The sequence below is a fragment of the Ahaetulla prasina genome, chromosome 4 (genome assembly GCF_028640845.1).
Source record: "Ahaetulla prasina isolate Xishuangbanna chromosome 4, ASM2864084v1, whole genome shotgun sequence".
In the NCBI taxonomy this organism is placed as follows: domain Eukaryota; kingdom Metazoa; phylum Chordata; class Lepidosauria; order Squamata; family Colubridae; genus Ahaetulla; species Ahaetulla prasina.
Window position 1 is genome coordinate 9,741,654 of NC_080542.1, and position 12,267 is coordinate 9,753,920.

General features: G+C 44.8%; 1 pseudogene; it reads right to left on the reverse strand.

Moving 5' to 3' along the window:
• Nucleotides 1-253: 253 nt before the first annotated feature.
• LOC131197321 (long-chain fatty acid transport protein 2-like) overlaps nt 254-12,267 on the reverse strand; it is a 42,414-nt pseudogene continuing 30,400 nt past the window's right edge.

A 12,267-nucleotide genomic window follows, 5' to 3' on the forward strand; every position in this document is an offset into this window, starting at 1 on the left:
GGACACAAAGTAGGATGCGGAATGATACTGGAGGAAAACCTTCCCAAATACTTTCTTGAGAATAAACTTCACTGCAAAGCAAGTGTTTCTGGTGGCAAGAGAAAGCAGCAACATTTTATTATTTCCAAAAAATATTGCCCAGCTAGTGAATGAAACAGATGTCTCAATCAAATGCATTAAGAAGAATTCATATTCTGGCCATACATCTTTCCTTCTTGTGCAAAACCAAAACATGAATGGCTGCAAGCAGAGATCCTGCCATTTCTAAAACTGTTTGGGTATCGCTTGCTATGCTCCTCTTTGAATATAGTGACCAGACGTCCAGCTTTTGGCGGGACAGTCCCGCTTTTTAATAATTTGTCCCACGTCCCGCGGCAATTCCAAAAAGTCTCGATTTTTTTTTTGTTTCACTCCCATTCTGAAAATGGGAGGTGGCAATGCAAGAGGAGGAGGCGGAGAAGGGGGAGTGGCAGAGAAGGGGCGCGAAAGGGAGGAGAGACACCGCTTGACTTCACCTGAGAGGAAGAGAAAAGCCGAGAGGAGAGCCGAGCCTGCCTGGAAGAGCGGAGAAGCAGCAGCCGCTCCTCCTCCTTGAGGCAGATGGCAAGACTCAGCACGCATGCGCAGCCCCCCCTCCCCCCTGTCAATGGTGTCCCGCTTTGCCATCGCTGAAATCTGGTCACTTTATCTTTGAGCCAGCTTTCAGAGTTTCCTTTTCTTTTCTAAAATGGAGCCGTAGATCTCCTCCGTCATCGGTATGTAGTTCTTCTCGGAGTCATCCAGGATGAAGAGGGGATCACTGATGGTGGCGGGATTGAAACCGTCCTTCACCAGCTGACCTTTCAACTGCTTGAAACTTCCTGTGATCTCCAGCTTTTCCTGCAGGAAATATAAGGCAGCAGTGACAACCTCTGGTGGCTCAACAGGCTAATGCAGTCTGTTATTAACAGCAGCTGCTTGCAATTACTGCAGGTTCAAGTCCCCACCAGGCCCAAGGTTGACTCAGCCTTCCATCCTTTATAAGGTAGGTAAAATGAGGACCCAGATTGTTGGGGGCAATAAGTTGACTTTGTATAGAATATACAAAAATGGATGAAGACTATTGCTTGACATAGTGTAAGCCGCCCAGAGTCTTCGGAGAAGGGCGGGATATAAATGCAAAAAAAACAAAAACAAAAACCAAGAGACAGTCATTTTGTCGGCTGCTATTGCCCTGCCTCATTAACAAAGCTAGTGAATGGTGCTTCCCTTAGTCTCCTAGTGTGAGATAAATTAAAGAAATTTGTTCAATGGATTCCCACCAAGCATTATTTCCCCATGAGAAAATCCGTCACAACCGTTTCTTAATGTGTAGTGAGGCATAAATGAGCAAGTGCTGGGGACAGGGGTGGGATTCAAAAAATTTAGCAACCGGTTCTCTGCCTGGTTGCTGGGTGGGCGTGGCCATGGTGGGTGTGGCCTACTCATCCCCATGGTGGGGGGGCCTTTTTGAACCCTCCCCAGGCTCTGGAGGCTTTCCTTGAGCCTCCAGGAGGACAAAAATGGCTTCCCCTGGGCTCCGGAGGCTCTCTGGAGACTGGGAACGGGCCTGTTTCTGGACTTCTGGAACTTCCAGGAGGCCCATTTTTTTGCCCTCCCCAGGCTCCAGAGGATTTCCTTGAGCCTCCAGGAGAGCAAAAACGGCTTCTCCTGGGCTCTGGAGGGTCTCTGGAGTCTGGAAACGGGCCCATTTCCGGACTTCCAGTACTTCCAGTAGGCTCATTTTTCGCCCTCCGAGGATCCAGAGGCTTTCCTTGAACCTCCAGGAGGGCGAAAACAACCTCCCCCAGGCATTGGAGTCCCTCTGGAGGCCAGAAATGCGTCCATTTCTGGACTTCCAGAAGGCCCATTTTTCACCCTCCCAGAGCCTCTGTGGGGGCCCTGCACTTACTTCGCATCCAAAAAGGGCCATGTGGAGACTCCTGGGAGGGGAAGTGCAGGATGGATGTAGTCAGCCAGTCCTTGGAATAGCCAGTTTTGCAAACCAGATTAAAATTAACATCCGGTTCGCCCAAACCAGTCCAAACCGGCTGAAACTCACCCAATGCTCAGAAGGAGGCCAATGCTCATAGAAGCTGGGAGATCTCAGCCTCTGTGTGTCATCAACCATTTTGTCAATAAAGCGCTAGATCGTATATGTCATACACGAAAGAGTAACTAGGGCATTTTCATACTGGATTGCAAAAAAAGGGGGAGAATCCCATGTTTTCTTGCTGCACTCAAGGTAGAGCAGGCCAAGGCAGGTAACCCGAGCACAGAGAAATGCTTATCTTTGACTATACCAGGAATGCAAAATATGGAACTTTGTTTCTCCCAGTCTCCCGACTCTTCATCCAGTTTTTAATGCCTGCTGTTTGCTTTTGCACGGGTTTCCTCCTGCCTTCTTCAGTCCTCATTACGGGCTGCTGCCTTCCTTAATCTTCTCTATTCCCACACCCCTGTATCTCCTCTGGCATCACTTTGCGATATCTTCACCTGTCCCCCTCCATCTCCTCCACTCCCCACAAGCATCATCACACTGTCTTTTTCAACCTTTGCCCAAGGCTTTCCCTCATTTTCAGCATTGCCTTGCTGAAATTCATTTCAGGTGAATTTATATACACTTTTTATTTTCATTATTCCCATTTTTGTTCCTAACTATGTTTTTTTTTAAGTAGCAGTAGCACTTAGACTTATATACCGCTTTACAGTGCTTTACAGCAGGGCAGTGTCAGGGTTCCAAGGAACACCCCCAACAAAATAAGGCTTGAGGTTCCTCAAAGTTCCAATTTATTAGAGATATCATGTTGGCACAGCTGGGAAAACCCGAAACTGAAAGCTTCCAGGTTTTCTACACCCAGTTGACAGTTCACAGCCCTGCCCCACACCCACAAGTTCATCACATTGTCCAATCAACTCTCCACACTCAATTGGATACAATCTTCAGGCAGTCTCAGTCAGATGCTGGATGTTCTTGAATACGGAATGTTGTTATGACTAACTTTCTACTGCTCCAACAACAACCCCCTCCCAACTTCCCCAGCTAAAATATGTGGCAGTTAAGAAGCAAAAAGAAAATTGCCTTCCAAAACTGACATGTGGTTTGCCACCGGTTTGCTGCCCTTGCATGTGCAGTGCATCCCAAATGTGTACTACACACATGCATGTGCACTGCATACTAAACATACTCTGTATGCACATGTGCAGTGCATGTCAAATGCACAAATGCAAATCCACATGCACAGTGTGAACCAAATGCTCACTTCATGTGGGAAAAGGAGGCTTAAGAAGGTAAGTAGAACAGCAAGGAGGGAACAGCTGTGCTGCACGATTTAGATTCGCTAGAAAGAAGGATTTCATGCTTTCTAGAGAATATAAATCGCGTGGCACAGCTGATCATTGGAAAGCTGATCATTGGATGAACCAGTAGCATTTTTTTTACTACTGTTTGCCCGAACCGGTAGCTTTTATTACTATCTGTTCACCTGAACTGGTGCAAACCGGTAGCATTTCACCCTTGCTTCACAGCCCTTTGTTAGCGGTTTACAGAGGCAGCATATTGCCCCCAACAATTTGGGTCCTCATTTGACTTGGAAGGATGGAAGGCTGAATCAACCTTGAGCCTGGTGAGATTCAAACTGCCAAATTGCAGGCAGCCTGCAATCAAAGAAGTAGCCTGCAGTAATGCACTCTAACCACTGAGCCACCACAGCTCATAAACCATCTATCTACTTCTACTTTTTAATAAGATGAAAGCATTTTTAAAGCAAAGAAACGCAGTGCAGGTTCAGTTGATAACTTTCTTTTCTAGCAATCCTTACTATAATTTATTCCAATTAATGTTGTTATTCTTTTTTTAATAAAATGAAACCTACATTTACTTTCTTTCCACTAATATTATGATTGGCATCAGCATTTCTACTTATATTATACTTTAAGATGCTGAGGTATCTGGTTTTGAGTTATTTTTTCTAATGGTAGGTAAGAGCATAAACCATATGACGGCTGTCGCCAGAGGGGCTTTTTATCAGGTTCGCCTGATACGCCAGTTGCGTCCCTTCCTGAACCGGGATGCCCTGTGCACAGTCACTCATGCCCTCGTTACTTCCTGTCTGGACTACTGCAACACTCTCTACATGGGGCGCCCCTTAAAGGGTACCCGGAGGCTTCAGCTGGTCCAGAATGCGGCCGTGCGGGTGATAGTGGGAGCGGCTCGAGGCTTCCATATAACACCTATCCTGCATGGGCTGCACTGGCTTCCGGTTGTCTTCCGGGTGCAATTTAAGGTGTTAGTGACCGTCTTTAAAGTGCTCCATGGCTCAGGACCTGGATATTTATGGGATCGCCTGCTGCCACCGGTGGCCTCCCATCGACCAGTGCGCTCCCATAGAGACGGTCTCCTCAGGATGCTGTCAGCCAGACAATGTCGGCTGGTGACCCCCAGGGGAAGGGCCTTCTCTGTGGGGGCCCCAGCCCTCTGGAACGAACTACCTCCAACATTGCGCCAACTCTCTGACCTCCGAACCTTCCGGCGTGAGCTGAAGACTCTTTTATTTCATCGAGCAGGATTAGCCTAATAGTTTTTTAATAGTTTTAATCAGTTTTTAATGGGATTTAGCAAATTTTTATAATTTCGGCCAATTTAAAATTAGTTTTTTAAAATTGTTCTTAACTTTTGCATTATTGTTTTTTACTTGGCTGTAAACCGCCCTGAATCCTTCGGGAGAAGGGTGGTATAAAAGTTGAAATAATAAATAAATAAATAAATAAATAAATAAATAAATAAATAAATAAATAAATAAATAAATAAATAAATAAATAAATAAATAAACCAACTGTTTCTCACCTGGATACGAATGAAGCAGGGTATGGCATAGCTAGGCAGATAATCCTTGGTATGTTTGAACAGTTTCTTTCCATCAAAAGGGCACCCATCCTTCAGCCGTATGGCTGCCATCCCAATCTTTCCTTCATGCCCTGGAACAAACCAGAATGCAATAATTGACAATAAGGCTACATGTTGTATACAAAAATATATATACAATAAAACTGTTGGTTGCTGCGGGTAAGCAAAGCAATTTTCATTCATTATGAAACCTGACCAAAATGACCTGGTGACCCTCAATCTATCTTCTGTCCCCATGAAGCTGACAATAACTTGTGCTCAGATCATGACTGATTCTTTATCCTGCTACTTCCCTTATCACAAAATATCCATTTTTGTTATGTACCGTATTTTTTGGAGTATAAGTGATCGGTCTCATTCGAGACAATGATGAATCCGTATACAGATGGGAAGTTGAACAACTAGCCTTGTGGTGAGACCGGAACAATCTGGAACTGAACACACTCAAAACCGAAGAAATGGTGGTAGACTTTAGGAGAAACCCTTCCATACTTCCACTTCTTACAATACTAGACAACACAGTATCAACAGTATAGATCTTCAAATTTCTAGGTTCTACCATATCTCAAGATCTAAAATGGACAGCTAACATCAAAAATGTCATCAAAAAAGGACAACAAAGAATGTTCTTTTTGCACCAACTCAGAAAGCTCAAACTGCCGAAGGAGCTGCTGATCCAGTTCTACAGAGGAATTATTGAGTCCGTCATCTGCACCTCTATAACTGTCTGGTTTGGTTCTGCAACCCAACAAGATAGACACAGACTTCAGAGGATCATTAGAACTGCAGACAAAAACAATTGCTACCAACCTGCCTTCCACTGAGGACCTGTATACTGCATGAATCAAAAAGAGGGCTGTGAAAATATTTACAGAACCCTTACATCCTGGACATAAACTGTTTCAACTCCTACCCTCAAAATGATGCAATAGAGCACTGCACACCAGAACAACTAGACACAAGAACAGTTTTTCCCCAAATGCCATCATTCTGCTAAACAAATAATTCCCTCAACACTGTCAAACTATTTACTAAATCTGCACTACTATTAATCTTCTCGTCGTTCCAATCACCCATCTCCTTCTACTTATGACTGTATGGCTGTAACTTTGTTGCTTGTATCCTTATGATTTCTATTGATATTGTTTCCTGATTGCTTATTTGTACCCTATGACTATCATTAAGTGTTGTACCTTATGATTCTTGATGAACATATCTTTTCTTTTATGTACACTGAGAGCATATGCACCAAGACAAATTCCTTGTGTGTCGAATCATACTTGGCCAATAAAGAATTCTATTCTATTCTATTCTATTCTATTCTATTCTATTCTATTCTATTCTATTCTATTCTATTCTATTCTATTCTGTTGATTCTATTCTGTTCGATTCTGTTCTATCCATTCCATTCTATAAGATGCTATGGACTATAAGACACACCTTAGTTTTTGGGGAGGAAAATAAGTAAAAAAAATTCTGCCTCTACCTACCAGCATCCATCAGTATTCATCTGGCTAGCGTCCTGTCAGTGTGTGAGAGAGTTGAGAACTATTTGGAAACTGAAACAGTATTTGCTGTGTTAGCAACAAGTATGGAGACAGCAAGAAGCCTGGTTGTGCTGAGCTCTAAACTAGTCTGCTGCTCAAAACTGAAACTGAAACTTTTGTCCTCTGCTTGTGTTTTGCTTGTATTTACTACCACATTGGAAAACCTGCTTTTGGTATTGTATATTTACTTCATGTGTTATATTATATATAAAGAGAATTTACTGAATCCTGCTGAATCAGTTACTTGTGTGTGCTTTCTGGATGTGATTGCTGCTGCAAACTCTGATTCCTTGCAACAAATAGCAAACAGCCAGGTTAGCTTCAGCACATTATTGCAGCCCAATTGAGTATGAGCAGCTGATTGGTGGGTGGATCGGCTTCCTGGAATACCCCCAATCAGCTGTTCCAGGCTGCAGGGATTGCCACAGACCATTGCTGCCACTATGCCTCACGTTTCTGGCTACATTCAGTGTATGAGACGCACCCAAATTTTACCCTCTTTTGGGGGCCGGGGAAGAGTGTCTTATACTTCGAAAAGTACAGTAATGAAAGAGTAGTTGCACATAAGGAAAAACATTGTGCAAGTCTACTTGCAGTGCAAGGTAAATCTTCAAGATGGCACGAACTGAAAGAAAATATGGGACTGCTTCTCTATTCTATCTAACTTACATTTTTCTACCCTTGGGCTTGTATCAATCAATTTACAGATGTGAAATAGCTGATAGACTACAGGTAATGAATAATCTAACCAATTTGTCAGTGGGCAGAGCCTCCCACAGCCGCTGCTACAGGTTCGTCCGAACCGGATATAACCGGCTGAATACCACCACTGGTGTGTAGATGAGTGTATTGGTGTTTCAAACTCACCTGGCACTGGTACCCCATATACATTGACTTCCTCAATGATATCCAAAACTGCCAATGTCATCTCAACCTCAGTGGTAGCCATGTTCTCCCCTTTCCAACTGCCAAAACAGGAGGGATTTATTTCTTTCACAGGTTGGTAGAATGTATTAACAATATATTATTTAGCATTTGGATATTCCTGTAGATGGCTTCACTCACAAGATTTCTTTCTGGGTTTATGACCAGGGGAAAATATTACTTAACTCACCGAGATAAACTCAAGGGGATGAGCCTGCTAGCAATTCCTAACAATAGGTAAAGGTAAAGGTTCCCCTCACACATATGTGCTACTTGTTCCCAACTCTAGGGGGTGGTGATAATCTCTGTTTCAAAGCCGAAGAGCCAGCGTTGTCTGAAGACGTCTCCATGGTCATGTGGCTGGCACGACTAAATGCCAAAAGTGCACAGAACACTGTTACCGTCCCACCAAAGGTAGGAAGTATTTTTCTACTTGAATTTTTTACATGCTTTCGAACTGCTAGGTTGGTAGAAGCTGGGACAAATAACAGAAGCTCACCCCGTTACATGGCACTAGGGATTCGAACCGCTGAACTGCTGACCTTTTGGTTGACAAGCTCACTGTCTTAGCCACTGAGCCACCATGCCTCTTTTCCTAACAATAGAGGAAGTTATTTACTATGGTCACTCAGCCATAGTAAATAATGCTTGTGTGAATAAATGTCCATGGCTGACAGAAGGGTAAAAGAAAATGACAATGATAATTACTTTGTTAACTATGTTCATGGAACAAACCATTGATTAATTATAATATAAGCATGGATTAGGTCACCATCACATAAAAGCTAACAAAAGATGTTAACCATTAGAGAAAAGAATATATGCAGCTCAGGGTTGAAATGTTAGGTGTTAGTGCTCTCTGAGCTTGCTTGTTTCCTTGCAGACAATTATTACCAGACTTGGGACCATCATCAGTGCTCTTCATGGATTGGTGCCATAGATAGGGGGTTGTAGGTTTATTGTTTAAATGTTCTTTGGCATTCACTATGATTTATTAGCCACTGAGCAGTGGCTCAGTAGCTAAGATGCTGAGCTTGTCAATCGAAAGGTCAGCAGTTCAGCGGTTCAAATCTCTAATGCCGTGTAATGGGGTGAGCTCCCATTACTTGTCCCAGCTTCTGCCAACCTAGCAGTTCGACAGCACATAAAAATGCAAGTAGAAAAATAGGGACCACCTTTGGTGGAAAGGTAATAGCATTCCGTGCGCCTTTGGCGTTTAGTCATGCTGGCCACATGACCATGGAGACATCGTCGGACAGCGCTGGCTCTTGGGCTTTGAAACAGAGATGAGCACCACCCCCTAGAGTCAGAAACAACTAGTACATATCTGCAAGGGGAACCTTTACCTATGATTTATACAGTATTTTTCAACCCTAGTAACTTTATGATGTATGCTGGTTGGGGAATTCCGGGAGTTGGTTCGCACGCAGTAAATACAGTGGTATACCGTATTGTTGTAGGATAGCAATAATTTGGTTCTTTAGAGTTCTCAGGGATGATTAGTTATCTAAGGATTAGCAGCATCTTTGAACATTTCCTCCTCCTCCTCCTCCTCCTCCTCCTCCTCCTCCTCCTCCTCCTCCTCCTCCTCCTCCTCCTCCTCCTCCTCCTCCTCCTCTTTCTCCCCCTCCATTTTCCAACAAGTGCAGGATCAGGGGTGGGATTCAACCGATTTGGAGCAGTTTGGCTGAACCAGATGCTAATTTTAATCTGGTTCACCAAACCGGTAGTTGCAAAGACTGGCTGACTCTGCTCATCCCACCCCAACCCACACCTCCCCTCCCAGGAGTCCCCATGTGGCCCGTTTTGGATGCCAGGTAAGTGCAGGGCCCATGAGGAGACTCTGGGAAGGTGAAAAATGGGCCCACCGGAAGTACTGGAAGTCCAGAAATGGGCCCATTTCCAGCCTTCAGAGGACTTCCAGAGCCCTCCTGGAGGCTTGAGGAAAGGTGCAAGAAGTCAACTAGGTGCAGGAAGTCAACTAGGCCACGCCCCCATGGCCATGCCCACCCAGAAACTGGGCAGAGAATTGGTTGCTAAAAATTTTCAATACCACCCCTGTGCAGGATCCACATTTTTGAGGGGATCAACCAAGTATGGATCAACCAACTCTCTCAGTGGGTTGAGATAGAGTGACTGGCCCAGAGTCACCCAGCCAGCTTTTATGACCAAGGCAGGACTAGAAGTTCATAGACTTGTGGCTTCTAACTTGGTGCCTTAAACCATTAGATCAGACTGGTTCTCTATCTTTGAACAGTACTGTCCTCGGTCAAATGAATTTCAAATTTTTAACTGTAATAAAAAATCATAAAGTAACAGTGAACTCAAAAGAATCTTGCCCCCAATCAGTAGCTTACTTCAGATAGGTGAAACTACAGATCCAATTTACCTACTAAATGAATATAGTGAGACTCACCGGAAAGTATCTCCCACCCGATCGTGGAAATAGATAAAACCTTCATGGTCTTCCCGCAAAAGATCTCCAGTATTAAAATAACTGTCTCCTTTCTTCAGGACATTACGCAGAATTTTCTTCTCTGTGTTTTTATAATCTCCTGCATAGCCTTCAAATGGGAGGGTCTTACTTATCTTCACCACCATTAAACCTACCTGTCCTAGAACATCAAAAGGGAATCAAGTGGAATCAATAAATGATTTGTCTCACAACAAAGAGCCAATAGCACCTCTAAATAAGGATTATCTGAACTTCCAATCAGCTGCTATATATATATATATACTCAGTCTAGAATGGATAGACTACCCCTGTGATTGCAAACCTATGGCACGTGTGCCAGGGGTGGCACACAGAGCCCTCTCTGTGGGCACGCGAGCCATCACCCCAGCTCAGCTCCACCGTGCATGCGCTCGCACCTCCCACTGGCCACCTAATTTTTGGGTCTCTGCGGCGCATGTGAGAAGGCACAGCATATGCGGGAGACACACACACCTGTGCGGGTGGGTGGGGTATGCAAGGGGGGTTGCATGTGCATTGCATTATGGGTTGTAACTGCAGGGAGGCCCAAAATGGGGCATGGGGGTGTGGCGCTTCCCCCCCTTGTCCTTTTTCTGCTCCCAGGAGGCTGCACGGAGGCCTACTAGGCCCAAAATAGGGTGAGGAGGGTGCAGCATGGTCCATTTTCGCTCCGAGGAGACTGCAGGGAGGCCTACTAGGCCCAAAACAGGGCGAGGGTGGTGCGGCACGGCCCGTTTTTGCTCCCAGGAGGCTGCAGGGAGGCCTACTAGGCCCAAAACAGGGGGAAGGGAAGTGGTGGGATTCAGCCAGTTCGCACTACTTCGGGAGAACCGGTTGTTAACTTTCTGAGCAGTTTGGTGAACTGGTTGTTGGAAGAAATCATTAAGGCAGAGAACCGGTTGTTAAATTATTTGAATCCCACCACTGGTGAGGGGGGTGCGGCACGGCCCATGTTCGCTCCCAGGAGGCTGCAGGGAGGCCTACCAGGCCCCAAACAGGGTGCAGGAGGTGCGGCACGGCCCGTTTTTGCTCCCCGGAAGCTGCAGGGAAGCCTACCAGGCCCAAAACAGGGCGAGGGGGGTGCGGCACGGCCTGTTTTCACTCCCAGGAGGCTGCAGCGAGGCCTACCAGGCTCAAAACGGGGTGAGGGGGATGCGGCACGGCCCATTTTCGCTCCCAGGGGGCTGCAGGGAGGCAATGCATATGTACTCAGTACTTGGTTTGGGCCCCTTTCGCATCACTTACTGCCTCAATGCGGCGTGGCATGGATGCTATCAGCCTGTGGCACTGCTGAGGTGTTATGGAAGACCAGGACACTTCAATAGCGGCCTTCAAAGGTCCGATTTTGTTCTATGTACAATCTTTGTTTTATTGATTTCATGTAATATTCTAATTTTCTGAGATTGTGAATGTGGGGTTTTCATGAGCTGTCAGCCATAATCATCAAAATTATGACAAATCAAGGCGTGAACTATCTCGCTTTGCATATAACGAGTCTACGTCATATATTAGTTTCACCTTTTAAGTTGCATTACTGAAATAAATGAACTTTTGCACGATATTCTAGTTTTTCGAGTTTCACCTGTATATAAATTATATGTATATTTTACACACACACATTTATATACATAATACCTGTATCTGTAATATGTAATATGCAATATCTGTACCTTAGAAGCTTAGATGATTTTAAAACTAAGGTCTTTGACCTATTAGACTCAAGGATCTATCCATGGCCATTAGTGAAGAGGAGGCATGTAGCAAAATATTGCAGTATAAGCTTATTTTGGTTTAAATTGCCTACCTCACCTTTTCCAGAAAACTCTATGATACTGCATTTCTGCTGTGGTCTGCCAGTGACCTGTGGAGCTGGCAGTGGAGTGAGAGAATGAGGATGCTGGGGAAGACAATGGGCCAGTCCTGGAGTCAGGGGAAGGCCTAGACGAGGGCTCTGCGTCGGAGGCAGGGATGGAGACAGGGCCATCCAGAAGTGATGTGAGGACTCCGAAGCCTCCAGAGGCAGATAGCAGAGAGGCAGAGGAACAGGAGGAGCCTGTTCCTAGTGCATGCATGCAAAGAGCTGCCAGAAGGCAGAAGCAGCTAAAACAAAAAGGACGACTTGGAAGTAAGGCCAGGAGATGATTGGCCCCTCCCATAAGGCTTAAAAGAGCAGTAATGGCTCTTGGGATCTTTGTAGGAAAGCAACGTTGCTACATTTGTTTCTTGTCTTGCTACATTTGTTTCTTCCTTCTGAACTTTTGCCAAAAAAGCCTTTGACAGGGTGCCAAAAAAGACAAAGTTTTGTGATAAGGTCGAAGGACTGTTTATGAAGAATTTGTTTTGGACTTAATTTGGACTAAGCTGAGAATGAAGTAATTCTCAGCTGTTCTAATAAAATA